This window comes from Melanerpes formicivorus, unplaced genomic scaffold (assembly GCF_026170545.1).
Source record: "Melanerpes formicivorus ecotype bairdi unplaced genomic scaffold, bMelFor1.0.p_v2 SCAF_85, whole genome shotgun sequence".
Classification (NCBI taxonomy): domain Eukaryota; kingdom Metazoa; phylum Chordata; class Aves; order Piciformes; family Picidae; genus Melanerpes; species Melanerpes formicivorus.
Window position 1 is genome coordinate 290,953 of NW_027142437.1, and position 17,114 is coordinate 308,066.

At 49.9% G+C, this 17,114-nt stretch overlaps 1 protein-coding gene across 1 annotated transcript in view; it reads left to right on the forward strand.

Moving 5' to 3' along the window:
• Positions 1-17,114, forward strand: part of ELOVL4 (ELOVL fatty acid elongase 4) — a 61,562-nt gene that overhangs the window by 13,328 nt on the left and 31,120 nt on the right. The window lies entirely within an intron of this gene.

Genomic DNA, 17,114 nt, shown 5'->3' on the forward strand with positions numbered 1-17,114 from the left:
CCCTTGCCCTGCTGGCCACACTTCTCCTGATGCAGCCCAGGATCTGATTGGCTTTGCAGGCTGCAAGTGCACACTGAGAGCTCCTGTTGAGCTTCTCCTCCCCCAGCACCCCCAAGTCTCTCTCCTCAGGGCTGCTTTCCAGCCAGTCCCTGCCCAGCCTGGATTTGTGCCTGGGATTGCCTCGACCCAGATGCAGGACCCTGCACTTCTTCTCTGTGAGGCTCACAAAGCACTGGAACAGGCTGCCCAGAGAGATTGTGGAGTCTCCTTCTTCAGAGACTTTCCAGCCCCATCTGGATGTTCCTGTGTGACCTGTGCTGGATTCTATGGTCCTGCTCTGGCAGGGGAGTTGGACTCAATGATCTCCAGAGGTCCCTTCCAACCCTTAACATCCTGTGATCCTCTGAACTCTCTTTGTGTGTGCTTGGGAGTCACCATCACTGGAGGTGTTTAGGAAGAGACTGGATGGGGCTCTTGGTGCCATGGTTTAATTGATTAGATGGTGTTGGGTGATAGGTTGGACTTGATGATCTTAATTGTCTTTTCCAACCTGGTTAATTCTATCCTATTCCTATTCCTATTCCTATTCCTATTCCTATTCCTATTCCTATTCCTATTGCTATTCTATTGTATTCTAATTCTATTCTATTCTATTCTATTCTATTCTATTCTATTCTATTCTATTCTATTCTATTCTATTCTATTCTATTCTTCCCATCCCAACCCATCCCATCCTATCCTATCCTATCCTATCCTATCCTATCCTATCCTATCCTATCCTATCCTATCCTATCCTATCCTATCCTATCCTATCCTATCCTATCCTATCCTATCCTATCCTATCCTAGTTTACCTTCCTCTCATGAAGATGAAGGATTTGGGGGCCAGGTGTTACCAGCTGTAGAAGTTAAGAGCCTTAGTTGTAGCAGTCATTTGGGTATGACAAGAGCTAGCTGCCAAACTGAAGGGTTTGCTGCTGTATACTTAATGAGTGAAACATTCAGACCCTGATACTTCTCCTGGTCACCTTTTAGCTCCAGGAACCTTTCCTCCTTCAGTTCATGTTTTGAAAGTCAACATTTCAAACTGAGTCACTTTGGCTTTGTTGTGCTTGTGTTGGTTTTTCTCTCCTCCTCCCCCCTGGTTGGTGATTGTTTCTGGTGTCAGCTAAGGAACTAAGGTTTTAATGTTTTGCAGTGTTGTTTTTCTTTGGAGGCTTTGACTCATGCCTGGGTTAGGCAGACAGAGGACATAATGCACCTTACAACTGTAAATTTCACTTCTGCCTCTGAGCTTTGAAGATAAGAGCTAACATACATCAGTAGCTCTTTTTGTAGTTGTTAATTACAACAGAATTCCCACCTCTGTAAACCCAAATGGAACACAGAATCACAGAAACATTCAGGCTGGGAAAGACCCTCAGGATCACCAAGTCCAACCCACAACCCTACTCTACAAGGGTCACCCCTAAACCATAGCCCCAAGCACCACAGCCAAACCACCTTCAAACACAGCCAGGCTTGGGGACTCCACCACCTCCCTGGGCAGCACATTCCAAGGCCTGACCACTCTTGCCACAAAAAAATGTTTCCTAATGTCCAGTCTGAACCTACCCAGTGGCAGCTTGAGGCCATTCCCTCTTGTTCTGTCACTAATTAGCTGTGAGAAGAGACCAGCAGCAGCCACTCCACAACCTCCTTTCAGGGAGCTGTAGACAGCAATGAGGTCTCCCCTCAGCCTCCTCTCTTTCACACTAACCATCCCCAGCTCCTTCAGTCTCTCCTCATCAGATTTATTCCCCAGGCCCTTCACAGCTTCCTTGCCCTCCTCTGCCCTGGCTCCAGCACCTCCACATCTCTCCTGTTTTGAGGTGCCCGAAACTGGATACAATCCTCGAGGTATGGCCTCAGCAGAGCTGAGTCCCAAGGGTCAATCCCCTCCCAGCTCCTGCTGGACACAGCATTGCTGATCCCAGCCAGGATGCCTTTGGCTTTCTTGGCCACCTGGGCACACACCTGGTTCCTATTCAGCTGCTTGTCCATTAGCATCCTCAGGTCCCTTTCTGCCAGACAGCTTCCCAGGCACACTGCCCCAAGCCAGTAGCACTGCTTTGGGTTGTTGTGCCCCAAGTGCAGAACCTGCCACTTGGCCTTGTGGAAGCTCATCCTGGTAACATTGGCCGTGAATCCAATCTCTCCAAGTCCCTCTGTAGAGCCTCCCTACCCTGGTGCAGATCAACACTGACACCTAACTTGGTGCCCTCTGCAACCTGATGATCTGATGCAAGCAGGAAAAGCTGTGCAGCTTCTTGCAAGTGTTCTGTGGTAGCTTTCTGGTATTTAGTTAGATTTCCCTGGCCATTGCTTACCTGTTCATTGTATCTAAGAGTCTCCAAACATCCATCTGCAACCCCACACCATTCTGTGCTGCAAGGGCAGCAGTAGAAGTTGTTTATATTTGCTGTGTAGTTAAGCATCAGGATCCTTCCTCTCTCTGAGCATACTGGCAAGACACTTATCAGTGCTGGATATACTGTCCCTTGTAACATATCCCTCTGCAGTGGATAAGGCCTTGCAGGGTTGTTCTTAACCTGTTATTGATGATCCTTCATAGTTTTCAAGGGTGCTTAGCTTTCAAGTGAGGGAATCTAGGCTCAGGGGAGGCCTTATTGCTGTCTAGAATAGAATAGAGTAGAATAGATAGAAGTAACCAGCTCACCAAGTCCAACCTATCACCCAACCCCATCTAATCAACTAAACCATGGCACCAAGTGCCTTGTCCAGGCTCTTCTTGAACACTGCCAGGGACGGTGACTCCTCCACCTCCCTGGGCAGCACATTCCAATGGCAAATTGCTCTTGCTGGGAAGCACTTTCTCCTCACCTCCAGCCTAAACCTCCCCTGGGGCAGCTTGAGACTGTGTCCTCTTGTTCTGGTGCTGGTTGCCTGGGAGAAGAGACCAAAACAACTACCTGAAGATAGGATGTAACCAGAACAAGAGGTCACAGTGTCAAGCTGCACCAAGGGAGGTTTAGGAGGTTTAGGAGGATGGTAGGAAGAATTTCTTCCCAGAAAGAGAGATTGGCCATTGGAATGTGCTGTCCAGGGAGGTGGTGGAGTCACCATCACTGGAGGTGTTTAAAAAGAGCCTGGATGAGGCACTCAGTGCCATGGCTTAGTTGAGTAGATGGTGTTGGGTGATAGGTTGGACTCAATAGAATAGAATAGAATAGAATAGAATAGAATAGAATAGAATAGAATAGAATAGAATAGAATAGAACAGAACAGAACAGAACAGAACTAGGACCAGGACCAGGTTGGAAGAGACCTTCAAGATCATCGTGTCCAACCCATCAACCAATCCAACCCACCTAAACAGCTAACCCATGGCACCAAGCACCCCATCAAGTCTCCTCCTGAACACCTCCAGTGACGGTGACTCCACCATCTCCTTGGGCAGCCCATTCCAATGGGCAATCACTCTCACTTGTAGAACTTCTTCCAAACATCCAGACTAAACCTCCCCTGTCACAGTCTGAGACTGTGTCCTCTTGTTCTGGTGCTGGCTGCCTGGGGGAAGAGACCAACCTCTGCCTCTCTACAACCTCCCTTCAGGTAGTTGTAGAGAGCAATAAGGTCACCCCTGAGCCTCCTCTTCTCCAGGCTAAGCAACCCCAGCTCCCTCAGCCTCTCCTCACAGGGCTGTGTTCCAAGCCCCTCACCAACTTTGTTGCCCTTCTCTGGACTCGTTCCAGCAAGTCAACCTCCTTCCTAAACTGAGGGGCCCAGAACTGGACACAATCCCTCATGATCTCTGAGGTCTTTTCCAACCTGGTTAACTCTGTATTCTGTATTTCTAATTTAAAATTATCCCTGTGGAGAGAGTTTGTTCTCTGATGATCCTCTCTGGCATCACCAACCCCTGAATCCCCCTAGGTGGGGCCAACTCTCTAATCTGTTATTGCAACATTAAATATGCAGGAACCTTGTTGCTGTATTGCTGCTTACTGATACCCTAGCAACTATTTTCACAGCACAAAAGCCCACCACTTTTTATAAGGAGTACTGACATCTCCTCTCTGAGCTCTCAGAGGTTTGGGCTAAGACTAGGGAAATGTGGGTAAAAGTTTGAGACAAGAAAGAAAAGACTGCAGAAGGGAAACTTGTTGAAGTGGATTTTATGCAGCGCTTTTACTTCATCAGAAATATAGAGATGGGGGCTGGAGCATAGAGTTCTGCAACTAATTCATAACATTGGCTTGGTTGGGGTTTTTTGGACGTGCTGGAAGGTGTCCAGAGAAGGGCCACGAGGATGAGCAGAGGGCTGGAGCTGCTCTGAGGACAGACTGAGGGAGTTGGGGCTGTTCAGTCTGGAGAAGAGAAGGCTCCCAGGTGACCTCATTGTGGCCTTCCAGTATCTGAAGGGGGCTACAGGAAGGCTGGGGAGGGACTGCTCAGGATGTCAGGTAGTGATAGGACTAGGGGGAATGGAATGAAGCTGGAGGTGGGGAGATTCAGGCTGGAGGGGAGGAGGAAGTTCTTCCCCATGAGAGTGGTGAAGCCCTGGAATGGGTTGTGCAGGGAGGTGGTTGGGGCCCTGTCCCTGGAGGTGTTTAAGGCCAGGCTGGCTGAGGCTCTGGCCAGGCTGATGTAGTGTGGGGTGTCCCTGCCCATGGCAGGGGGGTTGGAACTAGCTGATCCTTGTGCTCCCTTCCAACCCTGACTGATACTATGATGCTATGATTTTTCCCATCAGCTTTCATCACCTGCTTGCTTAAATGTTACAAGTTAGGAGCATATCCTGGGAGTGCTGCTGGAAAACAAGTTATCCATGGGACAGCAATGTGCCCTGGTGGCCAAGAAGGCCAATGGGGTCCTGGGGTGTATTAAGAAGAGAGTGTCCAGCAGATGGAGGGAGATTCTCCTCCCCCTCTACTCTGCCCTGCTGAGACCTCATCTTGAGTACTGTGTTCAGTTCTGGGCTCCCCAGTTCTAGAGGGACAGGGATCTGCTGGAGAGAGTCCAGTGTAGAGCTACCAGGATGCTGAAGGGAGTGGAGCACTGCCCTATGAGGAGAGGCTGAGGGACCTGGGGCTTTTTAGTCTGGAAAAGAGAAGATTTAGAGGGGATTTAATAAATATTTATCAATATCTGAGGGCTGGGGGTCAGGAGGGCGGGGACAGGCTCTGCTCACTTGCTCCCTGGGATAGCACAAGGAGCAATGGATGGAAGCTGCAGCACAGGAGGTTCCACCTCAACACAAGGGGGAACTTCTTTCCTGTAAGTGTCACAGAGCACTGGAACAGGCTGCCCAGAGGGGTTGTGTAGTCTCCTTCTCTGGAGACTTTCAAGCCCTATCTGGATGTGTTCCTGTGTGACCTGTGCTAGATTGTATGGTCCTGCTCTGGCAGGGGGGTTGGACTCGATGATCTCTTTGGGTCCCTTCCAACCCCTGACATCCTGTGAGCCTGTGAAGTTAGAGTGAAGCCATGCAGGTGTCACTGCCCTGGGGAAAGTGTCTTGCTTTTGTGATGTTTGGCAAAGTAAGGTTTGACAAACGGGAGAATGCTTCCATGCCTCCAGGCCTTGCTATCTTGCAAACCTCTTGTAAGCTTCTGTGAGGATTAGGTTTTTATTACTCCTTGAAGCATGCTGTTGGCACTGTCCTCACAAACAATCACCATCAGCAGGGAGGGAAATCAAAACTGGTTTAACCAAGGTGATCTTTCAGACTTGAGGATCATGGAACTTGGTGGTGAATTGGTATGGCTGCTCAACTGCTCAATCATTCCATTGTTATCCTTGTCTTGAAAGAAGTGTATAGGCACAAGGCAATGTGGTTCTAGTGGATGAATGATCAAAGCCCCAAGAAGACTTCTGTGCATTAAAGGGAGTTTAGTGACCTTTGTTTTGTAGCTCACAGGAGACCATACTGTGGCCTTCCAAGCCTACTGTGGCTACAAGAAGGCTGGGGAGGGAATTCTTAGGTTGTCAGGGAGTGATAGGACTGGGGGGAATGGAACAAAACTAGAAATAGGTAGATTCAGATTGGATATTAGGAAGAAGTTGTTCCCCATGAGGGTGGTGAGAGACTGGCAGAGGTTGCCCAGGGAGGTGGTGGAAGCCTCATGCCTGGAGGTGTTTGCAGCCAGGCTGGATGTGGCTGTGAGCAACCTGCTGTAGTGTGAGGTGTCCCTGCCCATGGCAGGGGGGTTGGAACTAGATGATCCTTGTGGTCCCTTCCAACCCTGAATGAAACTATGAAACTATGAAACTATGAAACTATGAAACCATTGACCCTCCTCTAGAAAGTTCACTCCCTAAACCCTATCCCCAAGCACCACAGCCAAATGACCTCTGAACACATCCAGGGTTTGAAACTCAGCCCCCTCCCTGGGCAGCCCAACTGGCCACAGGCTACTGAATGGGCTGCCCAGCAAGAGCTGCCCTGCTGAGGTGCAGTTTGCACTTCCTTGTGTGTAGCTGAGGTGTGTGTGAGCCAGGTCTCCTGATTTAGAAAGCTGAAGGATTTATACAGATAGGGCTGACAGATTTCATTCCAGTGTTCTACAACAGTAGAAAGTGAGAGAGACAGGGCTCACAGACTCTTCTGCAGTGCCTTGAGTTCCCTCTCCCACCATGTGCAGTTGAGGAGCACTTCCCAAGCCTGTCAGCTCTGCAGGCAGACTGTTACTGCTCTGGCAGGTGACAGAAATGCTCTGTTCTGTGCATGTGCCAGGACTAGTTTGCCAGTGCACCACATCCAGGAGGTCTCAGTTTCAGGCACTACTCCACTACTCTCTAATAGCTCCAACAGGGCTGCTGGAGAGCAGCACCCAAATCCATGACAGTGGCTCTTTGTGGAAGGAGTCACAGTGAGAGAAACCCTGGCTGGTGGTCTTGTGCTCACAGTCCAGAAAGTGAGGAGCTCCAGCTGCCACACTCTGGGGACTCTGCTATCCTCCTCAGGGTAGTGAATCTGCATTCTCTCTACAGCTACCTGAAGGGAGGTTGTGTAGAGGCTGCTGCTGGTTTCTTCTCACAGGTCATTAGTGACAGAACAAGAGGGAATGGCCTCAAGCTGCCACTGAGTAGATTTAGAGTGGACATTAGGAAACATTTTTTGATGGCAAGAGTGGTCAGGCCTTGGAATGTGCTGCCCAGGGTGAGTCCCCAAGCCTGGCTGTGTTTCCAGGTGGTTTGGCTGTGGTGCTTGGGGCTATGGTTTAGGGGTGACCTTTGTAGAGTAGGGTTGTGGGTTGGACTCACTGATCTTGAGGGTCTTTTCCAGCCTGAATGTTTCTGTGTGATTCTGTGCTTTAAGGAGGATTAAACTCTGTCCCAGGCAGTTCTTTTTCCACACTGTGTATTTAAAGCACTGTCACTATTGCATTTCACATCCTTCTGCTTTGCATTCAGAGCCTTGCCCAGCTTACAGTAACGTCTCTCACCACAAAATCTGCAGTGGCAGAGCTAAAAGCAGAACATCAGGAGCAGAAGGAGCAGTCACCAGCCTTCCTGCAGTGCCTTTAGAAAGGTAATTGGACAGATGGATGTGCTGGATTGGCACTGTAAGTGCCTTTGCTCTGAGAATAGTATCAATAGCTATTAATAACTTGGAAAGGCTCTCCAGATAAATTAGTGAGCAGCGACCTTATAGCTAAGGAATCCCTAAGTGGTTGAAGGGAAGATACTTCAGGAATGATTTGGAATCCAACCTGAAGGCCTGGAGTTTCATGAGTCATGGATTTCAGTTGTGTAATGTTCCCCTCTAAAAGTGATATTAAAAAGCAGAGGTGGTCAGCATTGTGCTGCTTGGGGATTTCTCCTGAGCAGCTCAGGAGCAGCTGTGCGTTTGCTTGCTTTGGGAGGGTGTGTTTCTCGGGGAAGGGAGGGAAAAGAGAGATCATAGGCTCAGCAATGTGCAGGGCTTTTAACAACCTAGGAATCCCCTTTGCTTTAAAGGACATGCTGAACCACACTTTACAGCAGCATTTGCATCTTAAAGTACTTCTGTGGAACATACTCCAAGTTTCCTGTGACTTTAGGCTGCTGGATCACCATCAGTGCAGCCTCACTCAGCCATTTATCTTCCCTTCTTCAAGAGAGAATCATAGGCTTGGAAGGGACCTCAAGGATCATCTAGTTCCTCTTTGGACATTACCTAGGCAGGATATTCAGTCCTTGTTCTTGCTTTGGAAGAAGGAATCAGAGTGGTTTATGGTTTTCCTGTTAACTGCTCCAGATCTTGCAAGTGTAGATGCTCCAGGTCAATCTAAACATAATCTGTATCTCTCTGTCTCTCTCTCTCTCTATTTACCTTTATCTACCTCTCTCTCCCTCTCTCTCTCTCCCTCTATCTCTACCTCTCTCTACCTCAACCTCTCTTGCTCTATCTCTCCCTCTCTCTCTACCTCTCCCTCAACCTCTCTCTACCTCAACCTCTCCCTACCTCAACCTCCCTCTATTTCTACCCGTACCTTTTTCTGTCTTTACCTCTATCTCTCTACCTCTGCCTCTCTCTACCTCTATCACTATCTCTGCCTCACTCTACCTCTATCTCTCTCTCTACCTCTATCTCTACCTGTATCTCTACCTCTGCCTCTCTCTACCTCTACCTCTCTACCTCTCTACCTCTCTACCTCTCTACCTCTCTATCTTCTATCTCTATCTCTATCTCTGCCTCTGCCTCTACCTCTGCCTCTCTCTACCTCTACCTCTCTCTACCTCTCTATCTCTATCTCTACCTCTACCTCTACCTCTACCTCTACCTCTGCCTCTACCTCTACCTCTGCCTCTCTCTACCTCTACCTCCCTCTCTCTCTCTCTCTACCTCTGCCTCTACCTCTACCTCTCTCTCTATCTCAATCTCTATCTCTACCTACCTCTACCTCTCTCTCTATATATATACATATATCTATCTCTACCTCTGCCTCTCTCTACCTCTACCTCTCTCTCTCTCTCTACCTCTACCTCTCTCTCTCTCTCTCTCTACCTTATCTATCAATACACACATATATGTATGTATATATTTCTTGTAAATACATGAAATATGCCTGTGAAATCCATGCCTATATTTCTTGTCTCTGCAGTGTGAATCTGCCAAACTCCCCCCCACAAAAGGACAGGAGAACTTGGGTGCCTATATAAATATTTCCTATTCTTTCCTTACATAACAGTCTTTTCCCCCTGGCAACAGGTTAGCAGCTGCCTGATCCTGCTGTGGATTTGCCTTTGCAACAGAGTGCAACTTGAAATGTTTGTTCTAAAACTCCTTTCCACCATATATATATGTGTGTATCTATACATCTACAGAAGCACTGCACTAAAGGGCTGTGCCATCACAACAGACATTTTCTTTGTGATCAAATTAGAATCTAGGTCTTAGGATTTGAAAGACAAACACATTAATCCCCTTGAAAGATTCAGGCAGTCTCTGTCAATTCTAATCAGGCCTTGGTCCTTTTGCTTCAAAGCAGTTGGAGGGATTTTGTTTGGGGTTTGGTTGTGGGGTGTTTTTTTTTCTTTCAGGGAGCTGGCCTTTTCATTTCAAGCTCGTTTCAGGTAATGATGTGCCTCCTGCATGGGAATTGCTGCAGGATTGAAAGCACTGATACTGTCCTTTAAGCTAACACAGCTCTCTGTAATGTGCAGAAGTCATTTGTGGTCATAGAATCATAGAATTGTCAGGCTTGGAAGGGACCTCAAGGATCAGCCAGTTCCAAGCCCCCTGCCATGGGCAGGGACACCTCACACTACAGCAGGTTGCTCACAGCCACATCCAGCCTGGCTGCAAACACCTCCAGGCATGAGGCTTCCACCACCTCCCTGGGCAACCTGTGCCAGACTCTCACCACCCTCATGGGAAAGAACTTCTTCCTGACATCCAGGATCACAGTCTCACAGTATCACTAAGGTTGGAAGAGACCTCGAGGATCATTGAGTCCAACCTGTCACCACAGACCTCATGACTAGACCATGGCTCCAAGTGCCACATCCAATCCCCTCTTGAACACCTCCAGGGATGGTGACTCTACCACCTCCCTGGGCAGAATCCAAGCAGAATCTGCCCATTTCTTATTTTCCCCATTCCCCCCGGTCCTATCACTCCCTGACACCCTCAAAAGTCCCTCCCCAGCTTTCTTGTAGCCCCCTTCAGATACTGGAAAACTACAACAAGGTCTCCTCAGAGCCTTCTCCTCTCTAGGCTGAACAACCCCAACTCTCTCAGTCTGTCCCCATAGGAGAGGAGCTCCAATATGGTGCAAGTTGCCCTCACTCAGAGACATGGGAATGCTTCTCTGTGTGCAGAACAATTCCACCTTTACAGTTTTATTCCTGTAGTAAAACTTGTATTGGCTTGAGCTCCTCTAGGTGGGATGTGAGACAGGGGGTGAGGGGCTCCAGCCATTCCCTCACCAAGTGGCACATTCCTAGGTCATAGAAGTTCTTCCCCATGAGGGTGGTGAGAGCCTGGCACAGGTTGCCCAGGGAGGTGGTGGAAGCCTCCTGCCTGGAGGTGTTTGCAGCCAGGCTGGATGTGGCTGTGAGCAACCTGCTGTAGTGTGAGGTGTCCCTGCCCATGGCAGGGGGGTTGGGACTGGCTGAGCCTTGATGTCCCTTCCAACCCTGACAATTCTATGATGCTATGATTCAAGTCTTCCTTTTCCATGTCTATATTTTCTGTTAGGATGTTTTTTGGTGCCTTTATTTTATTGTGGGGTTTGGTTGGTTGGTTGTGGTGTTGTGTTTTGGGTTTTTTTTCCCTCTGGTATTTTCACTTCAGTGTTCAGGAGTTATAAAAGCAGAACAGGTGCTCTCATATGTTCTAGCCTCTTTGTATTGCTGACTGCAAGAAGATTGAGAAACCAACCTGTCTCTAGCCTCACCTGCTCTTAACTCTTTGTCTGCACTACAGTGTCCAGAGTGGGATGGGAATTTGATTAAAGCATTGCACACACACAGTGACTATCCCCAGAGCTGGCTCTTAATTATGAGGTGAGACTTTTCTTCTTGCTTGGTGGAGATGAGTCTTTGCCCATTAGTTTGTATCACTTAGTTTGTCCCTGCCCATGGCAGGGGGGTTGGAGCTAGATGATCCTTGAGGTCCCTTCTAACCCTGACAATTCTGTGTTTCTGTCATGTGGAGGAGGAGGTTCTCAATGTTTTGGTTTTTAAATGGTGCTCTCTCTTGTATTTACATTCAGAGTGATGGCTGAAAGCAAACAGGAGCTCAAGTGTAAGGGGGACAGCAGTGTAATAATTGCAAAGCAGTGGTGTGATTTCAGCTTCTTCACTAGGTACCATTCTGTAAGGGCTGAGAAATGTGTCTGCTCCCCAGAATCACAGAAATCTCAGGGTTGGAAGGGACCCCAAGGCTTGAGACACTGGCACAGGTTGTCCAGGGAGGTGGTGGAAGCCTCATGCCTGGAGGTGTTTAAGGCCAGGCTGGATGTGGCTGTGAGCAACCTGCTGTAGTGTGAGGTGTCCCTGCCCATGGCAGGGGGGTTGGAACTGGCTGAGCCTTGAGGTTCTTTCCAGCCCTAACAGTTCTATGATTCTATGATCAAGTTCCAATCCCCCTGTCATGGGCAAGGGACACTTTCCACTAGATCAGGTTGCCCAGAGCCACATCCAGCCTGGCCTTCAAAACCTCCAGGCATGAGGCTTCCACCACCTCCCTGAGCAACCTGTGCCACTCTCTCACCACTCTCATGGTGAGGAACTTCTTCCTAATGTCCAATCTATATCTCCCCTCCCCTAGCTTGGATCCACCCCCCCAGTCCTATCACTCCCTGACACCCTCAAAAGTCCCTCCCCAGCTTTCTTGTAACCCCCTTCAGATACTGGAAGGCCACAATTAGGTCTCCTCAAAGCCTTCTCTTCTCCAGACTGAACAGCCCCAACTCAGTCTGTCTCCATAGCAGAGCAGCTCCAGCCCTCTGCTCATCCTCGTGACCCTTCTCTGGACACCTTCCAGCACCTCCAGATCTTTTTTGTACTGTATCTCAAGACACTCTACAGTGCTATAAAGAAATCTTCTCATGTTTAATAGCAAATACATTGGATTGTAATAGAAGTCCTCATTCCAGGGACACACTGCAACGTCTCTCATGTGCTGTCTTCTTTCACTTTCTTCAGTTCTGTTTCACTGCCTGTGTTTCTAGAGCCATTATCATAGTATCATAGTATCATTCAGGGTTGGAAGGGACCACAAGGATCATCTAGTTCCAACCCCCCTGCCATGGGCAGGGACACCCCACACTAGATCAGCCTGGCCAGAGCCTCAGCCAGCCTGGGCTTAAACACCTCCAGGGACAGGGCCCCAACCACCTCCCTGGACAACCCATTCCAGGGCTTCACCACTCTCATGGGGAAGAACTTCCTCCTCCCCTCCAGCCTGAATCTCCCCACCTCCAGCTTCATTCCATTCCCCCTAGTCCTATCACTACCTGAGATCCTGAGCAGTCCCTCCCCAGCCTTCCTGTAGCCCCCTTCAGATACTGGAGGGCCACAATGAGGTCACCTCAGAGCCTTCTCTTCTGCAGACTGAACAGCCCCAACTCCTTCAGTCTGTCCTCATAGGAGAGGTGCTCCAGCCCTCTGCTCATCCTCGTGGCCCTTCTCTGGACACCTTCCAGCACCTCCAGATCCCTCTTGTCATAGGGGCTCCAGAACTGGAGGCAGTACTCCAGGTGGGGTCTCCCCAGAGCTGAGTAGAGGGGGAAAATCACCTCCCTTGCCCTGCTGGCCACACTTCTGCTGCAGCCCAGGATCTGATTGGCTTTGCAGGCTGCAAGTGCACACTGAGAGCTCCTGGTGAGCTTCTCCTCCCCCAGCACCCCCAAGGCTCTCTCCTCAGGGCTGCTTTCCAGCCAGTCCCTGCCCAGCCTGGATTTGTGCCTGGGATTGCCTCCACCCAGCTGCAGGACCCTGCCCTTGGTCCTGTTGAACCTCCTGAGGTTGGCTTGTGCCCACCTCTCCAGCCTGTCCAGGTCCCTCTGGATGGATCCCTTCCCTCCAGCCTGTCTGCTGCACCACACAGCTTGGTGTCATCAGCAAACCTGCTGAGGGTGCACTCAATGCCACTGTCCATGGCACCCACAAAGATGTTGAACAAGCCTGGTCCCAGGACTGATCCCGGAGGGACTCTGCTTGTCCCTGGCCTCCACTGGGACATGGAGCCATTGACAGCCACTCTTTGGATGCAGCCATCAAGCCAGTTCCTTATCCATCCAGTGGTCACCCATCACACCCATGTGTCACCAGCCTGGAGACCAGGATGTGGCGTGGGACAGTGTCGAAGGCTTTGCTCAGGTCCAGTATTCTGTGTGGACTTTTTGCCAATCCTTCCTGCAATACTCCTTGCTCTCTTTTTCCCATGGCTTCTGTTGGTGGCTGTGGTTAAAAGGCTGACTCCTCTCATTCTGGATGCCTTGCTGGAGATATCCATGCACTGCAGTAAATTCTCTCCTGATGTTAAAAGCCATAATGGAAGCAGCTAGGCTGGTTTCTCTTTCTTCTTTTCCACTTCCTTTTAGGTCTCCTGGCATCTCACTTGCAGTGTTCAGGTCATATATTATTAAATCAGCTGGAAGCAAGAAGAGTCAGGGCCATGCACACACTCTTATAGTAGATCATAATTTGTGTTGCTAATTAGAAACTCTCTTGAAATTTACTCCTAAAATGAGGTTCGCAGTATCACAGGGTCATGGGACATTAGAGGTTGAAAGGGACCTCAGAGATCAAGTCCAACCCCCCTGCCAAAGCAGCATCACCCAGGGCAGGCTGCACAGGAATGCATCCAGGTGGGGTTGGAAAGTTTGCAGAGAAGGAGACTCCACAACCTCTCTGGGCAGCCTGCTCCAGGGCTCTGTCACCCTCACTGCAAAGAAGTTTCTCTTCGTGTTGATATCCTCTATGCTCAAGCTTGTACCTGTTGTTCCTTGTCTTACTACTGTGGACCACCCAAAAATTTTGGCCCCCTCCACTTGACCCCCACCCCTCAGATATTGATAGGCATTGATCAGATCCCCTCTCAGCCTTCTCTTCTCCAGACTAAACAGCCCCAGGGCTCTCAGTCTCTCTTCCCAGGGGAGATGCTCAAGTCCCCTAAGCGTCCTCCTGGTTCTCCCTTCAACTCTCTCCAGCAGCTCTCTGTCTCTTCAACTGGGGAGCCCCAAACTGGACACAGGATTGCAGCTGTGGTCTCAGCAGAGCAAAGTAGAAGGAGCAGAACCTCCCCAGCCCTGCTGGCCACACTTTTCTTGCTGCACCCCAGGATCCCATTGGCTTTCTTGGCCACAAGGGCACATTGCTGTGCCATGCACAACTTGCTGCCCACCAGCACTCCAAGCTGCTGTCCAGCAGGGCAGCTCCTAACCTGTCCTGGTGCCTGTTATTATTCCTGCCCAGATGCAGGACCCTGCACTTGTCCTTATTGAACTTTATAAGGTTTACCTTTTGAGGTTCATAATGCTCCTAAAATGAGGTTTTAATTTATGATCTTAGGGGCAGCCAAGGAAATGAGCTAAAAATTGGAGGAGTAGTGGCAATGCTGTTCTGTGCTTTCCTTGTTTCATCCAAGTGCGTCGTTGTGTAGCTAAGAAAGGCTTTCTGATTGACCTGATAGTATCCCTGGGACCAGGAATTAATTGATGGTACAGGTTGTGGTGGTGTTTGTGTGATCTTTGGGTCACCATAAAGAAGAACAGTCATAGTATCATAGTATCATTCAGGGTTGGAAGGGACCACAAGGATCATCTAGTTCCAACCCCCCTGCCATGGGCAGGGACACCCCACACTACATCAGCCTGCCCAGAGCCTCAGCCAGCCTGGCCTTAAACACCTCCAGGGACAGGGCCCCAACCACCTCCCTGGACAACCCATTCCAGGGCTTCACCACTCTCATGGGGAAGAACTTCCTCCTCACATCCAGCCTGAATCTCCCCACCTCCAGCTTCATTCCATTCCCCCTAGTCCTATCACTCCCTGAGATCCTGAGCAGTCCCTCCCCAGCCTTCCTGTAGCCCTCTTCAGATACTGAAAGGCCACAATGAGGTCACCTGGGAGCCTTCTCTTCTGCAGACTGAACAGCCCCAACTCCTTCAGTCTGTCCTCATAGCAGAGCAGCTCCAGCCCTCTGCTCATCCTCCTGGCCCTGCTCTGGACACCTTTCAGCACCTCCAGATCCCTCTTGTCATAGGGGCTCCAGAACTGGAGGCAGTACTCCAGGTGGGGTCTCCCCAGAGCTGAGCAGAGGGGGAGGATCACCTCCCTTGCCCTTCTGGCCACACTTCTCCTGCTGCAGCCCAGGATCTGATTGGCTTTGTGGGCTGCAAGTGCACACTGAGAGCTCCTGGTGAGCTTCTCCTCCCCCAGCACCCCCAAGGCTCTCTCCTCAGGGCTGCTTTCCAGCCAGTCCCTGCCCCGCCTGGATTTGTGCCTGGGATTGCCTCCACCCAGATGCAAGACCCTGCCCTTGGTCTTGTTGAACCTCCTGAGGTTGGCTTGTGCCCACCTCTCCAGCCTGTCCAGGTCCCTCTGGATGGCCTCCCTTCCCTCCAGCTGTCTGCTGCACCACACAGCTTGGTGCCATCAGCAAACCTGCTGAGGGTGCACTCAATGCCACTATCCGTGGCACCCACAAAGATGTTGAAGAAGCCTGGTCCCAGGACTGATCCCTGAGGGACTCTGCTTGTCCCTGGCCTCCACTGGGACATGGAGCCATTGACAGCCACTCTTTGGGTGCAGCCATCAAGCCAGTTCCTTATCCATCTAGTGGTCACCCATCAAACAGTCCTCAAAACGAAACTTGTCCTTGAGGTACATCTGTGGGCAACTGCATTGCTGCTGTGAATGTGCCCCCAGATGGCTGAAGGCAGTTGTCTGAGCTTCCCAAGAAGCTCTGTGCTGGCATTTCCATCTCAGCTAGCTGCAAAACATACTAGTCAGTATCTTAGAGCTGTGCAGTATGTGAAGTACAAGAAAGGTGGTGAGAGACTTTTTAGGGTGGCAGGTAATGATAGGATTGGGGGGAATCGGAAAAAATAGAACTGGGTAGATTCAGGTTGGATGTTAGGAGTAAATTCTTCTCCATGAGGGTGGTGAGAGACTGGCACAGGTTGCCCAGGGAGGTGGTGGGAGCCTCATGCCTGGAGGTGTTTGCAGCCAGGCTGGATGTGGCTGTGAGCAACCTGCTGTAGTGTGAGGTGTCCCTGCCCATGGCAGGGGGGTTGGAACTGGCTGATCCTTGAGGTCCCTTCCAACCCTGACAATTCTGTGATTCTATGTATTGGTGGTTATGAAATGGTTACCTTTTACCTCTTGCTATAACTAGAGATTAGCCTTTGTATGGGGGAGGGGGGAAACCCTGAGTAGGGAAGGGTCACTGTCATCTCTCCTCTCCCTCCTCTGTTGCAAAGCCATCTTCTAATCCTAGATGTCACTGGTTCATCAGGCTAAGAGTGCTTTTTTGATACAGATCCAGAACTTAATATAGCAGATTCTGGGCCCTAGGGCATGTGGAACTCTGGATCCCCTGAGTGACTGAAGGAGACTGTAAATAAAACCTTTGTCTTCCATATAGCAGCACAGATTGCTCCATCTAGAACCAACCCTTTTAAACTCTTTTATTGAGTTGTTTTCTAGTAACACTGTTAGTATTCTGTTTGAATTCAGTCTGAGACTGAGCTGCAGCAAATAACAAAAGTACTTGGTTAGAATAATACAACCTCCCCCCTTTACTCCCCCTCTACTCTGCTCTGCTGAGGCTGCATCAGGAGGATTGTGTCCAGTTCTGGGCCCCTCAGCTCAGGAAGGACCTCAGGGAACTGCTTGAAAGAGTCCAGCACAGAGCCACAAAAGTGATTAGGGGAGTGGAACATCTTCCTTAGGAGGAGAGACTGAGGGAACTGAGGGCTCTGGAGCTTGGGGAGAAGACTGAGAGGTGACCTCATTGCTGCTGATAAAAGATGTGCAGGGTGAGTGCCCAGAGGCTGGAGCCAGCCTCTGCTGGGGGATGCCCAATGCCAGCACAAGGGGCAGTGGTAGAAGGTGAGGCAGAGGAAGTTCCATGGAAACAGGAGGAAGAATTTTTTCCCTGTGAGGGTGACA